The following is a 10,825-nucleotide window of genomic DNA, read 5'->3' as shown; positions in this document are numbered from 1 at the left end:
TAGTGGGTCACTTCTCTTTGACTTTGTTTTCTATTTTTAAAGTGGAGAAAGAGCTGTCACATCTGTCCTCTTCATAGCTTGTGGATGTGCTGTGAGGGTAATTGTAGAAGTGAATGAGTATCAAAAATAAGCAACTTATTCAGATTTTTAGGAAAAAGGAAAATATCTTTTTTTATGTGGTGGATTGTTTGAACACTCCTACAACAATAAGATGCATTGCCATAGAAACATTCTGGAAAGCCACATCTTCCTTTCTGCCTTCTTGGTGGACAGTTTCCTCTTAGGATGACAGCATTTCCCCAGAAGAGCAGTTCTGTTTTCTGTATGTGACCTATTTTTTCTGTACCCCATTTAGGTGTGAGTCTGGATTATTGGAAACTGTACAATATTTAGAGTCTTAAGCCTTGGAGACCCTAACCCATCACTTACCAAATAGATAAGCTTGAATGAGACACTTGGCCTCTCTTGAACTCATAACTTCTTCTTCAACAAAGTTACTGAAATTAGTATCTGACCCCACACTTCCCAGATTTATTATAAGAATCAAATCCAAAAAATAGTGAGAAAACATTGAGTAAACCATATATTTTATTTGATTCAATTTTCAAGTTTGAAATTATCATGAATATGTAATTTTTTCTCTTTACCTTTTAATATAGTATAGTTATTACAAGCAAAAGATTATGTGTAAAATGCATGTAAGTTGTAAAACACTGTTATGTGAACATTCATATACCTGCTGCTCAGTTCAAGAACCATAGAGTACCAAAAGCTTATACCTACCTACCCATAGATTCTCTCATCACATCACTTTTCCACAGATGAAACTATGTTTCTGAATTTTATGTTTATCATTCCATTGCTTATAAAAATAGCTTTACCACATTTTTACACAGTTTATTGTAATGTTTTGCTTCTTTGAGTTTTATAAACATATCAAACTGCATATAATATTCTGTTTTTTTCACTCAACAATATGCCTTTTTAAAATTCATTTATTTTAATTGGAGGTTAATTACTTTACAATATTGTAGTGAGTTTTGCCATACACTGACATGAATCAGCCATGGGTGTAAGTGTGTTTTAAATGCTGCATATTATTCTTTTTGGATTAGTTTTTTCATTTGTACTGCTGTATAATATCCCATTATGAAAATTAGCTTTGGGGGATTGTGCCCAGTTTTCATTCTAGCCAACAGTACTGTTTTGCATATTCTTTTACTTGTCTCTAGCTGTTTTGTTGAGGAGCTATAGGCCTTTACCTTGAAGTGGAATTGCTGAGTCATGACATCTTCAAACATTTACCTTTACAAAAAAAGTGCCAAATGGTTTTCCAAAGTTGTATCTCATTCATCTTCATCAGCAGTGCTGAAGTGGTCCCATTAATTCATGTTCTCCTAACAGTGAATATTGTTGAACTTCTTCATTTTTGCCCATTAAGTGGGTTCACAATAGTCTTAATTTGAGTTTCTCTAACATTTCTTTCCATATTTTTTATTGTATTCAGGTTTCCCATGAATGCATTTTGTTCAGCTTTTCTATTAACTTTTTCTAGTTCATGTAGGAATTCTTATACAATTTGTTGATGATCTATTTTCAGTTATATTTATTATAATGTGTGTGTGCCTGCTAAGTCACTTCAGTCATGTCCGACTCTGCTACCCTATGGACTGTAGCCCGCAAGGCTCCTCTGTCCCTGGGAATCTCCAGGCAAGAATACTGGAGTGGGTTATTGTGCCCTCAAGTGGGATCTTCCAACACAGGGCTCGAACCTATGTCTCTTATGTGTCTCCTGCATTGGCAAGATTTATTACTATAACTTCTCCCAGTTTGTGATTTGTCTTCTCTATTTTTGTTGTTAGTTTTCATGTAGTCAGGCATATCAATCTTTTATTTTAGTATTAGTTCTTATTGAGACCAGATTTTTAAACATTTTTTTTCTTATTCAGAGGACAGAAAAATATTTTGGTACATAGTTCTTTTAACTTAAAAACGTCCACTTTAAAAACATTTTAAGCTTTTTGAAAAATGTCAGACTTACAGTAAAGATGCAAGTATAGTATAAAGGACTATTTTCCTGACCATTTGAGGACACTGCTTAAGTTGCCAACCTGATGCCAACCATTCCTTAATATTTGTCTGCATTTTCTAGAGTCATTTCCCTCTGTTACTGCCATACAGTCATTAATATTGATATGTTATCAGTACTTTGCTATACTTTTAGCCTCTACTCAAGTCTTGCCAAATATCCCAATAAAGTCTCATAGAAAGAAAATCTGCTTCAAAAACAAGTGTTGCATTTAGTTGTCATGTCTCTTCAGACTTTTTTGATCTGGAAGATCTCCTTGATTTTGATTATCTTGGGAACTTTAAAAAATTATTGGCCACTTATTTTGTAGGATGTCCTTCAGTTTGGATTTGTCTGATGTTTCATGATGATTAGACTCAGGTAATGTATCTCTGTAACTTTACCAGAAACAACCCACCAGTCACTCTCTGTTCCTATTACAGCCTATGAGGTGTGAATGTTTTTGTTCTGTCACTAACATGCCATCACTCTGACTACTTGACTAACAGGTGTTCACTAACTTTCATCCCTGATTTTTCTTAATTACATTTTAATCCTCCTCCTTCTTTCTTGGGTCCCACCTCCTTTTCCCTTTCTCCTCTAGCTCTTCACCCTCCTCACATCATTAATGATTTTGAAGCTGGTACAAGCTGAGTCCTGAACACAGGAAAATTATACCCTTTAACTGCTTCCATTAAGTCTTTGCTGAAACAGGATGGGAATATGAATAAACAGAGAAGCTGTATACCGCTCTGTCCATCCTCAGCTCTCCCCTCTTTCCTCCTCCCTGCTGCCACAGAGGCCCTCATCTGTACTCTTTTGCAAACCTCCTTCGCTGGCTTCTAACCTCCCTCAAGGTAAAACATAAATGTAGGCACCTGATATCTTAACATTATTCAGAGTGATTCGTGCCTCCTCTCCACTCTAATGTCCCACCACTTCCCGCTGTGCTCCAGCCTTGTCAAGGCTTTCAGGGTTCATAAAGTGTATGCTGTACCATTTCATCTCTAGATCCCTATTCTGCCAGAAACACACTTCCCCTCCTTTGTCTGCCTAACTCACTTCTGTCTGAACGTTGTATCCTCTGGGAAGCCATCCCCTGTCTCCCAGTCATGATTACTCAGTTTTTTAACCTTTCGTGTTCCTCTAGTTAAGCTATCTCCCCTGTGAAGTACATTTCTACATTTCTGGGTCTGTTTTTCCCATGAGCCTGCAAGTTTGTTGAGAGGAGAATGTATGTCTTCTTTTTGAATTCTCAGCATTAAATATTGAGGTATACCCAACTTGCCTTTTATTGCTCTCCTACTCTTAAAAAAGGATAACTTTCAGTTATGTTAACAAATGTTGACCTAAAACAAATAGCAAATATTTCTCCAGCAAAGATGGGTTTATTCAGGATCAGCAGAGAACTGCAATTCAAGCTCTGCACCCATGGTGAATGGAAGAGCACCCATGTGCAAGTCCTTCAAGGCAAGAGAAGAAGACTGTTTTTATGTAGAGGGAAAGGAGGGTGAGAAGGCAGGAATAAAGAGTTCATGGCTTTTCACTGGCTGAGTCCTTGTCAGGAAAGAAGAGGTGTCTTTCTTTTTCCTGTTGGGCTCTGCTATTGTCACACGGTGTGAGAGCTCCCTGCTCTGGTCTCCCAACTTTACTTAACTGAGGTTTCAGCTTATTAACTTTTTACATTTATGAACTTTAAAAATAGTCCAACACTTCAAAACTACAAGCCATATTAGAACCATTTTCTAAAACAGATAAATTATCCACAATCCTGATCTGAAGAATCAACTTTGAATTTTAGATGTGGTTTGGTAAACATTTTATACTCATTTATGTGCCTTGAGAGGACAAATATATAAACTAGAATATACAAAGACTATCTTACTGAGAATTAAATCAGAATCATAAGAATTAATTCAGGCAATTAATTAGTCACTTTATCAATAGTGACATCTGACAGTCAAGGAGATTGACAAGACATTCACTTCCCTAGCATGAACTCAGGCTATCTTGTTTTTCAGTTTTTAATTATTATTTATTTTTTTAATTATTATTTTTTTAGCTACAGTGTGCAATTTGTGGGATCTTCATTCCCCAACCATGGATCAAACTTGGGCCCTTGCAGTAAAAGTGCTGAGTCCTAACCAGGGAATTCCACCATGGAATTCCTCAGTCTGTTTTATTAAATGGTTGGATTTTAAAATGAACTAAAGGACTGATGCTGAAGCTGAAACTCCAGTACTTTGACCACCTCATGTGAAGAGTTGACTCATTGGAAAAGACCCTGATGCTGGGAGGGATTGGGGACAGGAGGAGAAGGGGACAACAGAGGATGAGATGGCTGGATGGCATCACCGACTCGATGGGCATGAGTTTGAGTAAACTCTGGGAGCTGGTGATGGACAGGGAGGCCTGGAGTGCTGCGATTCATGGGGTCGCAAAGAGTCGGACACGACTGAGCAACTGAACCGAATGGAACTGAAAGCCAAGTGTGTGAGATGAGTGCTGTGCAGTAGTTTGAACATTCTTTGGCATTGCCTTTCTTTGGGATTGGAATGAAAACTGACCTTTTCCAGTCCTGTGGCCACTGCTGAGTCTTCCAAATTTGCTGGCATATTGAGTGCAGCACTTTCACAGCATCATCTTTTAGGATTTGAAGTAGCTCGACTGGACTGCCATCACATCTACTAGCTTTGTTAGTAGTGATGCTTCCTAAGGCCCACTTGACTTCACATTCCAGGATGTCTGGCTCTCAGTGAGTGATCACATGATTGTGGCTATCTGGATCATGAAGATCTTTTTTGTATAGTTCCCCAGTTTCCCCCATTGTCAGTCTCTCCTATCAGGAAGCTTCCATAAGCCTCTTATCCTTATCCATCAGAGGGCAGACAGAATGAAAAGCACAATCACAAAAAACTAATCAAACTAATCACATGGACCACAGCCTTGTCTAACTCAATGAAACTATGAGCCATGCCATGTAGGGCCACTCAAGATGGATGGGTCATGGTGGAGAATTTTGACAAAATGTGGTCCCCTGGAGAAGGGAATGGCAAACCACTTCAGTATTCTTGCCTTGAGAACCCCATGAACAGTATGAAAAGAAAACATACAGATGGCTAATAAACACATGATTAGATGCTCAGCATCACTCATTATCAGAGAAACTCAAATTAAAAAACACAATGTGATACCATTTCACACTGGTCAGTATGGTTGCCATCAAAAAGTCTACAAACAATAAATGATGGAGAGGGTATGGAGAAAAGGCAACCCTCTTAAACTATTGGTGGGAATACAAACTAGTACAGCCACTATGGAGAACAGTGTGGAGATTCCTTAAAGAACTGGAAATAGAACTGCCATATGACTCAGAAATCCCACTGCTGGGCATACACCCCAAGGAAACCAAAATTGGAAGAGACTCATGTACCCCAGTGTTCACTGCAGCACTGTTTACAATAGCTAGGACATGGAAGCAACCTAGATGTCCATCAGCAGATGAATAGATAAGGAAGTTGTGGTACATATACACAGTGGAATATTACTCAGCTATAAAAAAGAATGCATTTGAGTCAGTTCTAATGGGTGGATGAAACTGGAGCCTATTATACAGAGTGAGGTAAGTCAGAAAGAGAAACACCAATACAGTATATTGACACATATATGTGGAATTTAGAAAGACAATAAATGATGGCCCTATATGCAAAACAGTAAAAGAGACACAGATATAAAGAACAGACTTTTGGACTATGTGGGAGAAGACAAGGGTGGGATGATTTGAGAGAATAGCATTGAAACATGTATATTACCATATGTAAAATAGATGACCAGTATTACAAGTTTAATGCATGAAACAGGGCACCCAAAGCCAGTGCGCTGGGACAACCCAGAAGGATGGGGAGGGGAGGGCGGTGGGAGGGGTGTTCAGGATGGGGGGACATATGTTGATGTATGGCAAAAAACCACTACAATGTTGTAAAGTAATTAGCTTCCAATTAAAATAAATAATTTTTTTTAAAAGAAAAGACAAAAAAAAAAAAAAAACCATCTGACTTCTTAGAGCTTTCTGAACTGCATAGGATTTCCAGGTTGGTCTGAATTCTTTGCAAATATTTATACTTGGCAAAATAAAGTATCTGCCTATGACAGATAAGAATATACTGTGAAACTCTTCCACATACAAGAGATAATAAATTTTTTAAGTTATTTTTTTAATTGATGTAATAGTTGCTGTATAATAGTATGTATGTTACAGGTATACAATATTCTGACCAACAATTTTAAAGGTTATACTTCATTTATAGTTATTATAAAATATTTGTTGTATTCCCTGTGTTTTACAATACATCCTTACTCTCCATGTCCATTCACATTGCTGAAAATGGCAAATTTCTATTCCTTTTATGGCTGGGTACTTCCTGGGTGTTCATTGGAAGGACTGACGCTGAAGTTGAAACTTCAATACTTTGGCCAACTCATGTGAAGAGTTGACTCATTGGAAAAGACCCTGATACTGGGAGGGATTGGGGGCAGGAGGAGAAGGGGACGACAGAGGATGAGATGGCTGGATGGCATCACCGACTCGATGGACATGAGTTTGAGTAAACTCTGGAAGTTGGTGATGGACAGGGAGGCCTGACGTGCTGCAATTCATGGGGTCACAAAGAGTCGGACACGACTGAGTGACTGAACTGAACTGAACTGAACTGAGTATTCCACTATATATATGTGTATATATATATATATATATATATATATATATACACACTACATCTTCTTTATCCATTCACCTTAGACACTTCAGTTGTATTCATTTCTTGGCAATTATATAAATAACATTGCTATGTACATTGTACATGTGTCTTTCAAATTAGTGTTTTGGGGTGTTTTTGAAAATATATCCAGAAGTGGAATTGTTGGTTCATGTAGTAGTTCTATTTTCAGTTTTTTTCAGAAACTTCTATACTGTTTTTCACAGTGGCTGCACCAGTCTACATTCCCACCAATAGTATATACGGGTTCCCTTTTCCCCACATCCTCACCAACATTTGTTATTTGTGTTGTTTTTGATGATAGCAATTCTGACAAGTATGAGGTGATATCTCATTATGATTTTCATTTGCATTTGCCTGATAATTAGCAATATTGACTATCTTTTCTTCTATCTGTTAGCTATATGTATTTTTCCTGAAAAATGTCTATTCAGGGACTTCCTTGGTGGTCCACTGGCTAAGACTCCCTGCTCCCAGTACAGGGGGCAAGGATTTGATCTCATGTGGGCAAGGATCCACATGCCACAACTAAGAGTTCACATGCTGCAACTAAAAGAGCCTGAATGTTACAGCTAAAATGACCTCACTTGCTGCAATGAAAATTGAAGATTCTGCATACTGCAGCTAAGGCCCAGAGTAGCCAAATAAATATTTTTTTAAAAAAAGAAAAGAAAATTGTCTATTCAGTTCTTCTGCTCATTTTTAAATTGGGATTTTTCTTTTTTGGATGTTGAGTTGCATGAGCCATTTATATATGTGGGATTAATCCCTTATCATTCCTGTAATTGGCAAACATTTCTTCTCATTCTCTAGGTTGGCCTTTCACTTTGTGAATGGTTTCCTTTGCTGTGCAAATGCTGAGTTTAATTAGCTCCTATTTGATTGTTTTTGCCTTTGTTTCCTTTATTTTAGGAGACAGATCCAAAACAATATTGTGGCAAATTATGTCAGTGTTCTGGCTATGTTTTTCTCTACGAGTTTTGTAATACTCAGTAGTCTGTTTAGGTATGTAACCCGTTTTGAGCTTATTTTTTAATGTGATGTTACAGGATGTTCTAATTTCATTCTTTTACATGTAAGATACCCTGGAGAAGGAAAAGGCTACCCACTCCAGTATTCTGGCCTGGAGATTTCCATCGACTGCACAGTCCATGGAGTCACAAAGAGTCAGACACGACTGAGCAATTTTCACTTCACTTCTACATATAGATGCCCAGTTTTTTCAGCACCACTTATTGAAGAGACTGACTTTTCTCCATTGTATATTTTTGCCTCTTTTGTTGTAGATTAATTGATCATAAATGCATGAGTTTATTTCTGGGCTCTCAATTCTGTTGCATTGATCTATGTGTCTGTTTTCATGCCAGTGTCATGCTATTTTGATTACTGTAGCTTTGTAGTATAGTCTGAAGTCAGTAAGTTTGGCTCCTCCAGCTCTGTTCTTCTTCCTTAAGATTATTTTGGTTCTTCGGGGTCTTTTGTGTTTCCATACGAATTTTTAAAGTATTTGTTCTAGTTCTATGAGAAATGCTATTGGTATTTAGATAGGGATTGCATGAGTCTGTAGATTGCCTTGGGTATTATGGTCATTTTAACAATATTGATTCTTCCTGTCCAAGAACACAGAATATCTATCCATCTGTTTCTGTCATCTCTTTCTTTCATCAGTGTCTTAGTTTGCCAAGTATAGGTCTTCTTAGGTAGGTCTATTCCTAGGGTTGTTTTTTTTTTTTTTTTTTTAATGTAATAGTAAATTGGATTATTTACTTAATTTCTCTTTCTGATAGTTTGCTATTAGTGTATAGAAGTGCAGGACATTTCTGTAGGTTAATTTTGTATTTTACAATTTTACCAAATTCAGTGATGAGTTCTGGAAGTTTTCTGGTGGTGTTTTTAGGATTTTCTGTGTATAATATCATGCCATCTGCAAAGAGCAACACTTTCACTTATTCCTTTCCAATTTTGAACACTTTTATTTCTTTTCCTGTCTGATTGCTCTGGCTAGGACTGTGAGAATTATGATGAATAAAAGTGATGAGAGTGGACATCCTTGTCTTGTTCTTAATCTTAGAGGAAATGCTTTCTGCTTTCCACTGTTGAGAGTATGTTAGCTATGGGAGTTTGGGGGGGATCTCTTCTTTTGTTTAGAGGATTAGTCTATCTTAAAACTGAGTCACCTGGAAAAAGCACCCTGGATTGATTCTGGGGAAGGGGACAGAACTTGTCTATCTCTTTGATTATCATATGGGTGATTTTGATTCTGATTTACCTTTCAGTAAGAGAAAATGTATATGTTCCAGTTTATATATTTCCCCTGTCAGGGCACAAGTGACTCTGCAAAATGTACCCCAGGCCTCATCTGTTCACTGCATCCCCTAGTCAATAATTGACTTCAAAAGCCCTGAATGACCCAAATGGAGTAATTATGCTAAAGACTCAGTCAAGGACACTAAGCTGAGAAAATTATTTCCCTATATACTACATATGAAAGAAAATTTTTTTCATACTTAACTTCAAACTGTTAAATGGATGCAGGATATACATGAAAAGAACTTCATTCACATCTTCATTAAGGGATCTCAGTGTCACTGATGATTAATAATTCTCCCCTTGTGAAGGTCAGTTTTATTTTATAACTTGACTAGTCTATAGTTCTCAGTTATGCAAACATGAATCTAGGTGTTGCTGTGAAGGTATTTTGTAGGTGTAATTGATTCTATAATCAGTTATTTTGATTTTACTTTTTTATTAATTTATTTTTTATTGAAAGATCATTTCTTTACAGAATATTGTTTTCTGTCAAGCCTCAACATGAATCAGCCATAGGCACACATATATTTCCTCCCTTTTGAACCTCCCTCCCATCTCCCTCTCCATCCCACCCCTCTAGGTTGATACAGAGCCCCTGTTTGATTTTCCTGAGTCATACAGCAAATTCCCATTGGCTATATATTTTACATATGGTAATATAAGTTTCCATCTTATTCTTTCCATGCATCTCACCCTCTCCTCCCCTCTCCCCATGTCCATAAGTCTATTCTTTATGTCTGTTTCTCCATTGCTGCCCTGTAAATAAATTCTTCAGTACCATTTTTCTGGATTCTGTATATATGTGTTAGAATATGATATTTATCTTTCTCTTTCTGACTCACTTCACTCTGTATAATAGGTTCTAAGTTCATCCACCTCATTAGAACTGACACAAATGCATTCCTTTATAAGGCTGAGAAATTTTCTATTGTGAATACGTATCACAACTTCTATATCCATTCATCTGTCGATGGACATCTAGATTGCTTCCATGTTCTAGCTATTGTAAATAGTGCTGCAATGAACAATGGGATACATGTGTCTTTTTCAATTTTGGTTCCCTTGGGGTATATGCCTAGGAGTGGGATTGCTGGGTCATATGGTGGTTTTAATCCTAGTTTTTTAAGGACTCTCCACACCATCTTCCATAGTGGCTATATCAATTTACATTCCACCAACAGTGCAAGAATGATCCCTTTTTCCCACACCCTCTCCAGCATTTATTTTTTGTAGACTTTTTGATGATGGCCATTTGGATGGGTGTGAGGTGATATCTCATTATAGTTTTGATTTGCATTTCTCTAATACCGAATGATGTTGAGCATCTTTTAATGTGTTTATTAGCCATCTATATGTCTTCTATGGAGAAATATCTGTTTAGATCTTTTCCCCACTTTTTGATTGGGTTGTTTGTTTTTCTGGCATTGAGTTGTATGAGCTGCTTGTATATTTTGGAAACTAATCTTTTGTCAGTTGTTTCATTTGCTATTATTTTCTCCATTCTGAAGGTTGTTTTTTCACCTTGCTTATAGTTTCCTTTGCTGTGCAAAAGCTTTTAAGTTTAATCGGGTCCCACTTGTTTACTTTTGTTTTTATTTCTGTTACTCTAGGAGGTGGGTAATAGAGGATTTTGCTTTGATTTATGTCATTGAGTATTCTGCCTAAACTCTCT

The sequence above is a fragment of the Dama dama genome, chromosome 5 (genome assembly GCF_033118175.1).
Source record: "Dama dama isolate Ldn47 chromosome 5, ASM3311817v1, whole genome shotgun sequence".
Taxonomy (NCBI): domain Eukaryota; kingdom Metazoa; phylum Chordata; class Mammalia; order Artiodactyla; family Cervidae; genus Dama; species Dama dama.
The sequence above is the reverse complement of the archived record's forward strand: the minus strand, read 5'-3'. Positions refer to the sequence as shown.